Here is a 15,748-nt window from a genome sequence, read left to right as displayed (position 1 = left end):
TAAAGAATCGGGACCAACATATTTTGAATTATGAAAGAGACTAATTTTTTTAATATTTTCAAATAAATAAAAATAACCAAACTTGTCTAATACAGAAACAAAAATCAAATCTCATCAAAGAAATGGTGCAACATAAGTCTCGTTCAAGTTTAAATAAAACCGACTCTTAACAATAATCTAAAAGTTCCAATTACTTCGAATTCCACCGATTTACGTTACCATCGTAGATGTATCTTTCACCATCATCAGGCTTTCGATAGTTTAGGCAACCCTACATAGAAACAGTGATGTTAATTGTTATACCGAAATTTATCCACCATCTGTATCTTGGTACCAAAGTCAAATTAACCTTAGAACAAACAAAATTAAGAGGTGTACCTTTCTTTGCACGCCATGCATGATAGTTGGTACAATCCTTCTTATTATGAACTTCATCTTTATAAAAGAAACAACTGTCTGTAGTTGGTTCCTGATGTTGATCCTTTTGTGTTGTTGTATCTACAACTTCTTTATTCTTTCTCGTCTTGTCCTTCCTTTTGTCCTTAGGCACAACAGTTAAGTGAGCACTTTTTATCTTTTCCTGCTTCAGTCTATCCTCTTCCTGAGCACAATGTGAGATGAGCTCATTTAGAGACCAAGTCTATTTCTGGCAATTATAGCTCACCTTAAACTGGCTAAGTTGTGGTGGAAGGGATATCAAAATCAAATGAACTAGCAAGTCCTCAGAGAGGTCCAACTTAAGTGCTTTCAACTTAGAAGCAAGATGAGACATTTGCATAATATACTCCCTGATGTTACCTTTGCCTTGATACCTCATTGAATTCAGACTTGTCAAGTTTGCACCAATCTCACCCTTTTTACTCTTGACAAATACTTTTTCAATTTCAGCCATAAATTCTTTAGCCGTCTTAATCTTATCGAACATAGTGCCTCTGAATGTTTCTGGAATGGCTTTCTTCATGATCAACATACATGTCGATAAGTAATTTTTGACCCTCCCTGAAAGTTTCCAACTTTTAGTGCTTAGATACTAATTTTAGGTCTAATAGTACTATTTTCACCATTTCTTAAAGCCTTTTTTTTACTTTATTTTATCTTGAAAATCAAAAACTACAAAAAATATTTTCCTTTATTTTAGTTAATTAATATTTTTGTCTAGCAATTTTTAAGTTTATCTTATTTGTGAAAACTGAAAACCACAAAAAAAGTCACATGATTTGAGGTTTTACTACACTAGTATTAACTTTATTAGTTAGTGTTATCATAATATATTTTTAAAAGAAAAGAGAGTAAATATTTTCTTAGCCTGATTTGTTTTCGTATCTTTTGAGTTTTTATGGTATCATTTTGAGTTATTCTTATATTATCATCATTTCAGTTGGGAGTATTTTAGCTTAGTTGACATATTTTGGTTCTCGTTGCATTTGGCAGTATGCCTAATTGATCTTTTACTATCTTATTTTCTTTTCAATTAGTTAGTTGGGTTCATTTTGACTCTTAAAAGTTTTCTTTAGATAATTAAAAAAAAAAAGCTCATGAATTTTGTCACTTTCTCTAAGGAATTACACTCTTATAGAGTAGGATTTCCATATTCAATTTTCTTGGGCATCACTCTGAAAACCTCATCTCCACATCTCACGTGACTCAAAAAAATCACTGATAATACACATTTAAGTAGCATTGGGGTCACACGGTTTGGAGACCCCTTTCTTCCTCTCCAAGCACTTAATTTAAGTATCATACACATCGACATAGAGAGGGGCTAGAATAGACAGACATACACGAACAGAGAGGGGAAAAGGAAAAATTTGATGGCAAAATTCCCTCCATCTACACAAAGCTCCACCAAACTTTACCATATCTGGATCATTTCGGTTCTTTTCACAGACTTTTAACATGGAAACTACTTAATTCCATCACCTCTATTCAACCAGTGTTTGGACCACAAATTAACAAAAGTTCCTCCCGTGAACTTTCCTTGACTGCAACACCACCCCTTCTCTATTTTTAAAGCTCCCCCACCACCGTCCTTTATCATTTTCTTTGTCAAAATTATCAGTGAATTAGAAATCAGAAATGGGTTGAATATTAAGGGTAAATTTCGGGCTAGATCTCTAGATTTGAACTCCAACCGAAGTTGCCGTTAGGGTGGGTATTGTTCGAGTGCTATGGTCTGCGGTACCGGTCCAGATTTGAAATGCAATCGAGGTGCTATTGTCAGTTTTGGTTTCTAGTTCATCTCTGAGTAACATTGTTGCTATATAGAGAGGTTCTTGCTTAATCAAAATCTGGAGAAAACTTTGCTACACAAAAGGTCCAATTCTTTTCCCTTCTTGCAATTTCGTTCTCCTAAATTTGTCGTTTATTGAATGACTTTATGAATTGTTCTCGTGGTTGATATTATAATTTGTGTTTTAGTGTATTCTTAGTAGAGTAGTTGCTATGTTGGAATTACTGCTTCTTTAATTTAGAACATGGAAAATGAACTGGTTTTGAATTGTTGGGTTTAGTTGTGAAAATTGGAATTAAAACAGACATTATCTTGTAACAAGAATGGGATTTAGGTGGATGTGTATAGGTCAAAATCTGCTTTCATTAAGATTTGACACGAAGCGATATCGTAGAATGCGATATGGTCGAGATCGATTAGTAGTTAACGAGACTCGTAGGCGAGTAGTCAACAACGGCCGAGGTCGAGTGTTAACGACTAGTTTTTGTCATAGAATATTCAGAAGAATATTCTACTGGTGTCTGTACTTTTAGGGTTGACTAGAGAATGTCTCATATAAATAGAAAAATAAATAGGGAGAAAGGGGATCCTCTAAGAAGAACATTCTTGTAAAATTAGACTTTCTCTCTAGAAAAAAGGACAATTGTTACCTTTCTAGAGAGATTCGATTGTCTACTATTCCACTCTTTTTCCATTAGATCGAAGAAGGGTCACGACATTCTGGTATTTTAATTATCATACACCATTGTCAGAAAGAAGAATCATCCACCTCATTCAATATTGGGTGAATCATTCTCCTTATTTATTTTAATGTCACTTACCGTCATTTATTGCATAGTATTCCCCTATCATTAACGATCTCAAAGCATTGAATATACATCACATTTAGTTCTCTCTAAACACTGCCCTTACGTGATTGGTGTTAATTAGTTTAATCAAAAGTCTATATTTTTTGGTCAAACAATTTGGCGCCGTCTGTGAGGATTTCCTAGTCAAATCTTTAGTTTCCTCTAAATCTATAACTAACACAACTCACAAAAAACAAAAGGGAGGAGAGAAGCTCCTATTTCCTCGTACACCCGGATCTGACATGGCAGGTAAGGGAGAAGAAAGAATGAAGGCAGTGGCCGATCTCACTACCAACCTCTTAAACACCATCAATGAGGTCTCCGAAACAGAAGTCGAAGGCATAACACCTAACACCTTTCCTCGACGATGTGGATCACCCCTACCTCACGACAGTATCACAACATCCTGAGGTAAAGAAGCTTCCACGTCCATATCGGAAGAGGCACTGCCAGCGGTGAAGCAGCTACTCGTAGCTTGGCTGACAAATACGCTGACCGGCATCCTCAGCAAGCCTACTCAGGAGGCAGTTATAGGAAATGCAAGGACTTGTATTACACAAGCAACGACCAAGTAGCACGGACCCCCTCCTTCAGTAACAGGTGTCACTCACGATATTAATAATGCAGGTAACGACACCCTCACAGCTATTCTGAGGATAATGGAAGAAATGGAAAACGAAAACAAAATGCTTCAGGATCAAATGAGAGAACACCAAGAAAGAGTCGACAAAATACTGGGTGCCCCAAAACTCTTGCCAAAAAGAGACACTGGTCGGTTCATCGAGCAACCCTACAGTGATGAAGCCACCCCGTATGCCATACCCAAGACGTTCAAGATGCCGCCTTATATGAAAATTTATGACGGTACGACCGACCCCGAAGATCATGTAACTCACTATGTCACTGCGGTAAAGTGCAATGATCTCTCCAAAGAACAAGTCTCCTCCATCTTGTTGAAAAGGTTCAGCGAGACCCTTACCGGAGGAGCATTGAATTGGTATTCACATATGCCCGCACGCTCTATTGAAGCATTCGAAGAGATGGTCGACAAGTTCGTAACGGCCCATGCTGGGGCTAAAAAGGCGGAGGCAAGAGTGAACGATATATTTGCCATCAAACATTCACCTGGAGAGGATTGAGGGACTTCCTCGCTCGATTCAATAGGGTAAAGATGACCTTACCGAATGTATCAGAAGGAATGACTGTAGCATCTTTCTAGAACGGGCTGAACAGGAATTGCTCGAGGGCGACTAGAAAACTATTAAACTAGCTTATGAAATATCCTCCAACCACTTGGGATGAAATACACAACGCTTACTGTGCTGAAGTCCGTGCCGACGAAGATGACCTGAATGGACCGACTCATCGATTGACCTCGGTATGAGCCAAAATCAGGTAGGATCGAAGACATGATGCCAAGAGAGATCTTGCAACTCCACGATCCAACCGAGAGAGGCATCAACCATATGTCAAAAGCGACATCATGCCCCTCTCTTGGCATGAAGAGGGCCTATTTAGGCCAAGGACTAGGACTCACCGGAACGAGAGAGGTATGCCCCATTTACTATTTGCTCACAATTTTTATGTATCACCCTCAGAAATAGTCCATGCATTGGAGCAACTCGGACCAAAAGTAAAGTGGCCACAAAAGATGAGGTTAGATCCAAGCACTAGAAAATCAGACAACATTTGCGAGTTCCACCAAGAGCGAGGTCACAAAAGTGAGGACTGCATCGCCCTAAGACAGGAGGTCGTGAACATGCTTCATCAAGGACACCTCAAAGAACTGTTGAGCGACCGAGGAAGGATCAACTTTGCCCGAGGACGCGAACACCAGAGACCGCCAAAACTACCCTCACCGACACACACCATTCAAATGATCATCGGGGACAGCGACGATGTTTCGATCAACATCTTGAAGTTTGCCACAACCCACAAGCTCAAACAGTCAATCACTCACGAACGGTACGACGAACTCGAAGAAAGTATCATTTTCCATAAGTCAGATACCCACAGTTTGATCTTCCCTCACTATGATGCCCTTGTTATCACTTTACGAATATTAGATACAAATGTAAGATTCATTATGGTGGACGATGGGAGCGGAACGTGCATTGTCCATCCTAGAGTACTTGCACAAATAAAACTCGAGGATAAGATAGTACCGCGCTGCATCACACTAATGGGTTTTAACAATGCAGTTGAACTAACATCTGGGGAAATCACACTCCCCGTCCTGGCCGGCGGCGTCACTCTAGAAACCACATTCCACATCATGGACCAGGATACAATGTAGATTGTCGTAATAGGTCGACCTTGGATACATGCCATGAGGGTTATCCCTTCCAGCTTGTACTAAGTTATCAAATTTCTAACCCCATGGCCATGGGGAGTATTCAGCATACGAGGAGAACATCACACATCTCGAGAATGCTATCGCATCACTCAGGATTGTACGTACACCCAACAAATAAAGGGTAAAGCAGAGGATGCATAGAAATAAATTGAGTCGAGGTCGAGCTGTGATGAAAAGGCGGACGTCATTAGAGATCCCGAAGCAATAGATGACACAGGATCAGTCGTCGAATACCTTGACCCCGTCCAACTTGATGAAAACGACCACAGCAAGAAATCCTACGTCGGCTGCAAGCTTCAAGAACCAGGTAAATTCCTTCAATTCTTAACTGCTAACGCGGACTTGTTTGCTTTTTCCCATGCAGACATTCCAGGTATCCCGAAGGAGGTCGCCACACATAAGTTGAACGTCGACCCGTTCTACCCCCCGTAAGGCAGGTTAGACAAAAGTTCAATTTCGCAATAAACGATGCAGTCCGTGATGAGGTTGTAAAATTGTTAGAAAACGGCTCCATCAGGGAACCAAAATATCCCCAGTGGGTCGCCAATGTGGTCATGGTAAAAAAGAAGAACGGAAAGTGGCGTATGTACGTAGACTTCACGGATTTAAACAAAGCATGTCCCAAAGATTCATTCCCGCTACCACACATCGACCAAATCAATGACGTAGCGGTCGAGCATGAACTGTTGAGCTTCTTAGATGCCTACTCGGGCTACAATCAAATCCTTATGGAAGAGGAGGACCAGGAGAAGACCACCTTCATCACCCACCAAAGAACGTACTACTACAGGGTGATGCCCTTCGGACTGAAAAATGCAGGGGCGACATACCAAAGGTTGGTGAACAAAATGTTTAAAGACCAACTTGGCAAGACCATAGAGGTCTACATAGACGACATGTTGGTAAAGTCCAAAAAGAAAGAAGATCACTCGACCACGTGAAAAGAGGCCTTCGACATACTCAGGCGATATGGGATGAAACTAAACCCTGAGAAATGTGCGTTTGGAACTTCAAGAAAGTTCCTGGGCTTCCTTGTATCAGAAAGAGGCATTGAGGTAAATCCTGACCAAATCAAAGCCATTGAGGGAATACCAGAACACTTGACCAGCAAAAAACAAGTTCAGAAGCTGACCGACCGCATCGCCGCCTTGTCGAGATTCATCTCACGATCATATGATAGATGCCACATGTTTTTCGGCGTGCTCAAGAAAGACAACGACCTCCTATGGACATCCGAGTACGTTCAAGCCTTGAAGGAGTTAAAAGCCTACCTATCATCACCACCGTTACTTGCCAAAGCAGAACCAGGGGAACGTCTGCTCGTCTACCTCGCCGTATCTGAAGTAGCAGTGAGTGTAGTCCTAGTCCGAGAAAACAAAGGTACGCAATCCCCTATCTATTACATTAGAAAAACCTTAGTCGACGCCGAGACGAGGTATCCCTACCTCGAAAAACTAGCACTGGTCTTGGTCATAGCTTCACGCAAGCTTAGACCCTACTTCCAATACCATCCGATCTCGGTAATCACGACTTTCCCCTTAAGAAGCATCTTGCATAAGCCCGAACTATCAAGAAGATTAGCTAAGTGGGCCATAGAATTGAGCGAGCATTACATCACATATCAACCGCGGATGGCGATAAAATCACAAGTCCACGCCGACTTCGTCGCCGACTTCAGCGCAAAAATAATGCTCGAAGTTGAAAAAGAATCCACCCACACTTCTCCGCGAGCACAAAATCTATGGATTTTGTACACCGATGACGACTACAATGCGTTAGGGGCCGGAATGGGAGTTGTACTTGAAGTCCCTATGGGAGAAGTGGTTCTCCAGTCCATAAGATGACCATACATGACTAACAATGAGGTCGAGTATGAGTCGGTGATTGCAGGGTTAAGGCTAGCGCTCAAGTACAGGGCGAGACGGGTCATCCTACGGTGCGAATCTCAACTCGTCGTCAACCAAGTCATAGGGACTTTCCAAATCAAAAAGCAAAGGTTACAAAAATACCAGGCCGAGATCCGCAGGCTATTGCCCGAGTTCGACGAGTGCCAGTTCGACCAAATCCCTCGAGCACAAAATATCGAAGCAGACGACCTCGCCAAATTAGCGGCAATGACTAAAAGCATAACCAGAGAAGGAAACGTGGTCACCCTCCTTCACTCATCGATAGACCAAATCGTGGTAAGGACCATAAATCTAATCTGGGATTGGCACAACCGTATTGTTACATACTTCCAGGATGGTGTACTCCCAGATGATAAAAAGGAAGCCAAGAAGCTCCGGATGCCAGGTACAATATCATTCACAACGACCTATACAAAAGGACGTATGGTGGCCCCCCTAGCGAAATGGTTAGGCCCAAATCAGACACGACGCATACTGGAAGAAATCCACGAAAGCCACTGCGGAGCTCACTCAGGAAATCGAGCTCTGATCAGATGTCTCATACGGGAAGGTTACTACTGGCCTACCATGAAAACGGAGGCCTCAAACTTCGTAAAACAATGCGAACAATGCCAAAAATATACCCCAATGATCCATCAAATGAGCGAGCATCTCCACTCGGTCACCTCTCCTTGGCCTTTCATCAAGTGGGGAATGGACATCGTCGGCCCCTTTCCTGCGAGGCGAGGTAACATACTACTATTTCTTTTGGTTTTAACTGACTATTTTTCAAAATGGGTAGAAGGAGGAGCATTTTCCCAAATACGCGAACATGAAGTGATCGTCTTCATATGAAAAAATATTGTGTGCCGCTTCGGCCTCCCCAAAGAGTTCAGTTGCGACAACGGACCCCAATTCACTGGAAAAAAGGCCGACGAATTTTTCGAGAAGTAGCATATTATCACGACCCAAAATCCAGCTAGTCGTAATGGAATATAACCCCAACCCGCTGGGTAAGCCAATTAACAATAGCCAATTCCAATGAAATTAATAAAATAATTAAATAGAAGAGATTATCTGAATCTTATACATTCTCCAAGGATTGGTAGTACAAATCATGAGCTTCTAAGAATAGAATTTACAAAGTTGGTATGAAATAAATACATCATCTGTTCGAAAAGTACATAAACAGAGTTTTATGAATCTAAGGCTACCATGAACAAGAGGCAGCTGCAACCGGAACACAAGTACGTCTTCAAGTCCAACTCCCATTGAACACAACATCATCATTAGTCAACATCTGCACGCAAGGTGCAGAATTGTAGTATGAGTACAACCGACCCCATGTACTCAATAAGTAACAAACCTAACTTAGGTTGAAAGTAGTGACGAGCTAGAACAAGGTCGGGTCCAGCACTAATAACCAACAACAGTTCGTAACAACGTAAAGCAAGTAATAAAATAAGTAATTCAGAGATGAATTACTCAGCTTATTCATAGTTTCCCGAAAAATAGTTCCGCCTTTCTAGTATATCAGTGAAAATTCAAGTCATTTACCGAAGTTGCCAAAAGTATGAGTAAGTGTGAAAACAGTAATTTTCCCAAAAATCCTCTCAACAATAAATAATATGTTTCATTGTTTTTCCAGATAGCCAATGTAAAATGCATCCCTATGCCCATATTCTAATATGTGTGAGAAGTCATGAATGACGTGATTCCATACAACATGAGGAAAATACATCTCTATGCCTGTATATCATGCGTGCATGTTAATGCAATGTATCTTACAGATGAACTCATGTACTCACACTCTCCGAGTACTCAATCTTACTGGCTCACACTTTCCACTCATCATGCTCAATCACTTAGTACTGTATATGGCCAATCCGACCCAGGAAAGATCCATCCTGGAAAGTATACACCAACTGATGATCAGTAACTCAGTACTGAGTAGGGCCAATTCAGCCCGTGGGGAAGATCTATCCCTAGGTATAAATGCTTCGGACAAGATCCATGTCCAGGGAAGATCCATCCCTCAATATAAATGCTTCGGACAAGATCCATGTACAGGGAAGATCCATCACTCAACATAAATCAACCGCGCTTACTGGGGGTGTGTACAGACTCCGGAGGAGCTCCTTCAACCCAAGCGCTATCATAAATCAGTATAACCACTACAACATGCAGCGCGATCCAATAATGTCACTCAAAATTAGGCCCTTGGCCTCACTAAGTCATCAATCTCTCCAGCCTCTCTTTCGGGGCTCATAATGTCATGAAACTAGCCCGAAAATGATAATATGATGTATCGATAAATAGCAACAGAGACTGAGATATGATATGCATATGAATGTGTATGACTGAGTATGTAATGCAATGAAAGCAGATAACTCAACAACAGAAATGACCTCAGTGGATCCCAGCAGGATAAACATGTAGCCTAGATATGGTTTCTAACATGGATCACAACTCAATAACTTAAGAACGTAGAAATTTCATGGTTACAGGTAAGATTAGATAACTACACAGTACCACAAAATAATAGAGTCACAAATCACATAGTGCACGCCCACACGCCCGGCACCTAGCATGTACGCCACCTCAACATCGACCACATAACACGTAATTCGCGGTTTCATACCCTCAGCACTAAGTTTAGAAGTGTTACTTACCTCGAACAAGCCAATTCCAATACCGAGCAAGCTAAGCGATGCTCCAAAATGCCATCTCGCGCATACCGACCTCCGAACGGCTCAAAGTTAGCCAAAAGCAACTCAAATACATCAAATAAAGCCCAAGGAAACAATTACAAATGATAAAGATAGAATCCTTAATCAAAACCCAAAACCGGCCAAACGTCACACCCGGGTCCGCGCCTCGAAACCTGACAAAACTCACAAAATCAGACAACACATTCAATTACGAGTCTAACTATACTAGTTTCATTCAAATCCGACTCCGATTCGGTATTTAAAATTCAAAAATCCATTTTATGAAACTTTAGGCTAAAACCCCAATATCTCTTTAAAATTCATCAACCAATTGCCAAAAATGAAGATAGATTCGTGGAATAAGATCAAACCCAAGTGTAGAATACTTACCTCAATCCTTGTGATGAAATTTGCTCCAAAAAGTGCCTCAATCCGAGTCCCACATCTCAAAATATGAAGAAAAAACTAAAACCCTCGATTTATAGCTTCTACCAGCATTTTCGCATTTATCGGCGTCGCTTTTGCGACATAACCTCCACTTCTCCGGAATCGGCTAAGAACTCGACCCCCGCACCTGCGGACAAAATATCCGCTTCTGCGATATCGCAGGTGCGAGCCACCATCCGCACCTGCGAAATACCTCGCTCCTGTGCTCCATCACTTCGCACTTGCGCATCCACATATACGCCCAAATCTCCGCTTCTACGGTCTTCCTAACCCAACACTCACCTCGCCTCTGTGACGCCTTTTTTGATTCTACGGCCATCGCACCTACGCAAAACCAGCTGCAGGTGCGATCACACAAGAACTAGCAGCCTTCAGTAATGCACTATGCAACGAAAGTGATCCGAACCTCGTCCGAAACTCATCCGAGCCACTCGGGACCCCATCCGAATATACCAACAAGTCCAATAACATAATACAGACCTACTCGAGGCCTCAAATCACGCATAACAACATCGAATCGACGAATCGCACCTCAAATCAAACTTAATGAACTTTGAACTTTTCAACTTCCAAAACTCGTGCCGAAATATAGCAAATCAATCCGGAATGAACCCAAATTTTGCACACAAGCCCAAATGACATAACGAAGCTATTCCAACTCCCGAAACCACAACCTGAACCCGATATCCACAAGTCAACTCTTGGTCAAACTTTTGAACTTTTCAAACCTCCAAATTCCCAATTTTCGCCAATTTATGCCGAAACCTTCTAGAAATATCCAAATGCGAATTCGAGCATATTTTCGAGTCCAAAATCACTATTCGGACCTAACGAAACCATCAAAACTCCGTTCTGGGGTCAAATTCACAAAAAGTCAAACTTGGTCAACTCTTTAAAACTTAAAGCTTCAACAATGAAATTCATTCTTCCAAATCGATTCCGAGTAACCTGAAAATCAAAACCGACCGCATGAGCTAAAGGAGCCGTATATGTGGGTGAGAGGTCGCTTCTGCGATGCCGCAAAAGCGGAAGTGCTGGCAGAACAGTTAAATACAAGTGTTCGCGATTTTGCTTTATTTTAAACATTTTGAGCTCGGGTTCTGGCAATTCTTGAGAGGATTTTTTTAGGGGATTCTTGAGGTAAGTCCCTTGTGCTAATTTTTGTTTAATAAACTTTCTTCTCCATTGATTTCCCACCTAGTTGTTGTGTGTTTAAGGTGTAAATTTAGAGTTTGAGGGTAGGGATTTTGAGAGTTTGATTTGGGGATTTGGATGATGATTTGCTGTCGGATTTTGATAAATTTGATATGGTTGGACTCGTGATTGAATGGGCTTTCGGGTTTCGTGACTTTTATCGAATTTCGAGACATAGGCCGGGGGGCGGCTTTTGAGTCGATTTTTTACTTTTGCTTAATACCTTAGCATTTTCTTATGGAATCGATTCCTTTAGCCCGTATTGGTTATATCAAATTGTTTATGGCTAGATTCGAGGCATTTAGAGGCCGTTTCCTGAGGCAAGGGCGTGTTGGAGTAAGGATTTACTAGGATTGAGGTAAGTAACAATTCTAAATTTGGTTCTGAGGGTATGACACCCTAGATTATGTGTTATGTGATTGGTTTTGAGGTGACGCACATGCTGGGTGACAGGTGTGCACCGTAGGAATTGTGACTTGGTCAATTCCATATAACCGTGTAGTTGAATAATCTATTGTTTTTCGTATATTTGTTTTCCACGTATTAAAGGAATTGAACTGCAAATCATGTTTAGACCATGTGTTGACACTGTAGGGACCCACATAGGTCGTGTACATGCCGAATTATCTGCTAAATTGTTGTTTTGTATTTAGTCACAGTTTTACTTGTATATTATGTCTCAGTCTCTATTGTTCATTATTGATGCATTATAGCATTGATGTTTGGGCTGATTATCATGAGTTCCGAGAGCCTGAGAGACTGGAGATATTGATGACTGAGTGAGGCCTAGGGCCTGATTGTGAGGATATTTATGGGATCGGGCTGCACGTCACAGCATGCTTTATTGATATATGCCATTATTGGCTTGTTATAGTTCTTAGGTTGAAGGAGCCCCTCCGGAGTCTGTACACACCCCTGTGAGCGCAGGTACCTACTGAGTGAGAGTGCAGAGTGCCGAGAGCCGAGTGCCGAGTGCCGAGTGGTGAGTGACTGAGGGGATGGAGTGACTGTGAGGAATGAGTGATTGTGCGGTTGGAGTGAATGGGAGGACTGAGTGACTGCTGCTCTGTGAGGATACATTTAACTTCATTATTGTTACACTTCTGCTGTCATATACACTGTCTTGAAATTTCTTAGAGATATTCTCTTCCGTTTCAAATAAACTTGACATGAAATAACTGTTTTGGACTTATTTGCGGAACTTGAAATCATGCTTACCTTCCTATGTGGAAATTACTGTAATTGAACTTAACTATGAAGCTCATCACTACTTCAGTTCTTTATTTAGTATTGTTACTTACTGAGTTGGTTGTACTCACGCTACACCCTACACTTCGTGTATAGATCCAGATGTTTCCGGACACAGTGGGTGTTGATTTCATCGATAGTTGATCTTTTGGGAGATTCCAAGGTAGTTGTCCGGCTTCGCAGACCTTGTCTCTCCTTCCCTATCTTCCTGCTTATTGTATTTAGTTTCAGACTATCATAGACAGTATTTTGTTTTCCAGACTTGTGATGTATAGATGCTCATGTACACTGTGACACCCCGATAGTTGGGAACTTTCGCGTTGTGTTTTGGGTTTCTATCCCTTTTTTTTTGAGAAATTTTATTATTTAAACTACTTTAATTCATTTTCTATTAAAGGTCTTGGAATTATTTTGAAATGTCGTCTTGCCTAGTACCATGTTAGGCGCCATCACGACAGGTTATGATTTTGGGTCGTGACAAGTTGGTATAAGAGTTTAGGTTACATAGGTCTCACAAGTCATGAGCAGGTTTAGTAGAGTCTTGCGGATCGGTACAGAGACGTCTGTACTTATCTTCGAGAGGCTGCCGAACCATTAGGAAACTTCACATTCTTGTATTCTTGTCGTGCGGATTTGTTGATTTCGGTAACTAAACTTCTATATTCCAGTCTCTCACAATTGGTGAGGACACGTGCTACCGGACAGGATGGACAGCCACCAGTACTACTAGCTAGGGCCACGAGAGGCCGAGGTCGCGGTACGGGCCACGGTAGGGGCAGATGTGCAACTCGTACAACAACTAGAGCAACACCTGTAGATCTACCAGGTGCTCTAGTTCAGGAGCAGGTTCCACATGTGGTTGAGCCAATAGGGCCAACTCAGGCACCAGCTGTGCCCATTGTGATTCCAGGCCTTCAGGAGGCATTGGCCCAGATATTGACTGTTTGCACTGGCCTTGCTCAGGTGGTTTCAGCTTAGGCCACACCAGCCACTTCTCAGGCCTGTGGAGGTACTCATACCCCCGCCGCCCCTACTCCAGAGTAGGTGATGTAGGGACTCCGGACACCGGGGGTACTAGAAGCCCAGCTGGTTGCAGCTTCTCAGGCCTAGGTGGTCCCCGTTATGACTGACGATGAGCAGAGGAGACTAGAGAGATTTGGGAGGCTTCAGCCTCCATCATTTAGAGGTGCTGAGTTAGAGGATGTTCAGGGTTTCTTGGATAAGTGCAGTGGATTATTCACACGACTGGTATTTTGGAGACTAGTGGGGTCTCATTCACTTTTTGTTAGTTTACTAGGGCTTCCTTCAGATGGTGGGAGGCTTATGAGAGGCGAAGGCCGGTCGATGCAGCAACATTTACATTGCAGAAGTTCTCCATTCTCTTCTTGGAGAAGTTCGTCTCGTAGGGAGGAGCTGCGCAGACAACTTAAGCAGTTACAGCATGAGGGCATGTCTGTGACGTAGTACAAGATGAGGTTTTCTTAGTTGGCTCGTCACGCAGTTTGGCTGGTTCCCACTGATAGGGAGAGGATTATGCGGTTCATTGATGGCCTCACATATTAGTTGTGGTTGCTTATGACTTGGGAGAGGGCGTCTGGTGCTACTTTTGATGAGGTTGTTGACATTGCTCGGCAGATAGAGATGCTACGCAACTTGGAGCATGGAGAGAGGGAGGCCAAGAGGCCTCTTGGATCGGGTGGTTTCAGCGGTGTTCCTTCTGGAGGTCAGTTCTACCACGGCAGGGGTCGTCCTTACAAGCATGCTCAAATGGCTCGTCCAGTTCACCGTGGTGCATCATCCAGCCATGGTTCATACAGTACTCATCAGGGTCAGTCATCTCTCAGTGCCCGTCCATCCCAGGGTTTGTCCCGTGCACCTTCAATTTAGGGTTCATCTGCACCGGGTACTTCTAGCGGTTATTCTGGTTCTCATGGCCCAATTTAGTCCCCCACCACCACCAGCACGGGGGAGTTGCTTCGGGTGTGGGGATTTTGGGCATATATGGAGGCAGTGTCCTCGTCGCCCGGGAGGTCCAGTGCAGCAGAGGAGTCAGGCTACAACTTCAGCACCAGTTACTTCACGACCCACCCACCCAGCTCAGGGTGGGTCTCAATCATCTAGGGGTCCCCCAAGAGAGGGAGGCCGATCAGGTGGAGGCCAAGCCCAATTTTATGCTATTCCTGCCAGGCCAATGGTGTTGCTTCCGATGTAGTGATCACAGGTATTGTCTTAGTATGCCACAGGGATGCCTCTGTATTATTTGACCCTGGTTCCACTTATTCATATGTATCATCATATTTTTCTCATTATCTGGATATGCCCCGTGAGTCCTTGGTTTCATCTGTTCATGTATCTACGCCAGTGGGAGATACTATTGTTGTAGACCATGTATATCAATCGTGTGTGGTGACTATTTGGGGATTGGAGACTAGAGTTGATCACTTATTGCTTAGCATGGTGGACTTCGACATGATCTTGGATATGGATTGGTTGTCTCCATATCATGCTGTTCTGGATTGTCACGCTAAGACCGTGACGTTGGCGATGCCGGGGTTGAAAAGGATTGAGTGGAGAGGTTCTTTAGACAATGTTCCCAGTAAAGTGATTTCATATTTGAAGGCCCGTCAGATAGTTGGGAAGGGTTGCTTATCTTATTTGGCCTTTGTAAGGGATGTTGGTGCTGATACTCCTACTATTGATTCTCTTTCGGTGGTGCAAGATTTTCCGGATGTGTTTCCTGCAGACTTGCCGGACATGCAGCCGGACAGGGATATTGACTTTGGTATTGACCTTGTGCCGGGCACTCATCCCATTTTTATTCCACCGTA

The 15,748-nt window shown here is 42.6% G+C and overlaps 1 long non-coding RNA gene across 1 annotated transcript; it reads left to right on the top strand.

Annotated features, from left to right (window-relative positions):
• Window positions 1–1,599: 1,599 nt before the first annotated feature.
• Window positions 1,600–13,304, top strand: LOC138907133 (uncharacterized). Its single transcript, XR_011414894.1, has 2 exons — window positions 1,600–2,314; window positions 13,017–13,304. It is a non-coding gene; the product is annotated as an uncharacterized lncRNA (long non-coding RNA).
• Window positions 13,305–15,748: the final 2,444 nt, after the last annotated feature.

The sequence above is a fragment of the Nicotiana tomentosiformis genome, chromosome 3 (assembly GCF_000390325.3).
Source record: "Nicotiana tomentosiformis chromosome 3, ASM39032v3, whole genome shotgun sequence".
In the NCBI taxonomy this organism is placed as follows: domain Eukaryota; kingdom Viridiplantae; phylum Streptophyta; class Magnoliopsida; order Solanales; family Solanaceae; genus Nicotiana; species Nicotiana tomentosiformis.
Note: the sequence above shows the minus strand (reverse complement) of the source record. Positions and strands in the feature narration are given on the sequence as shown.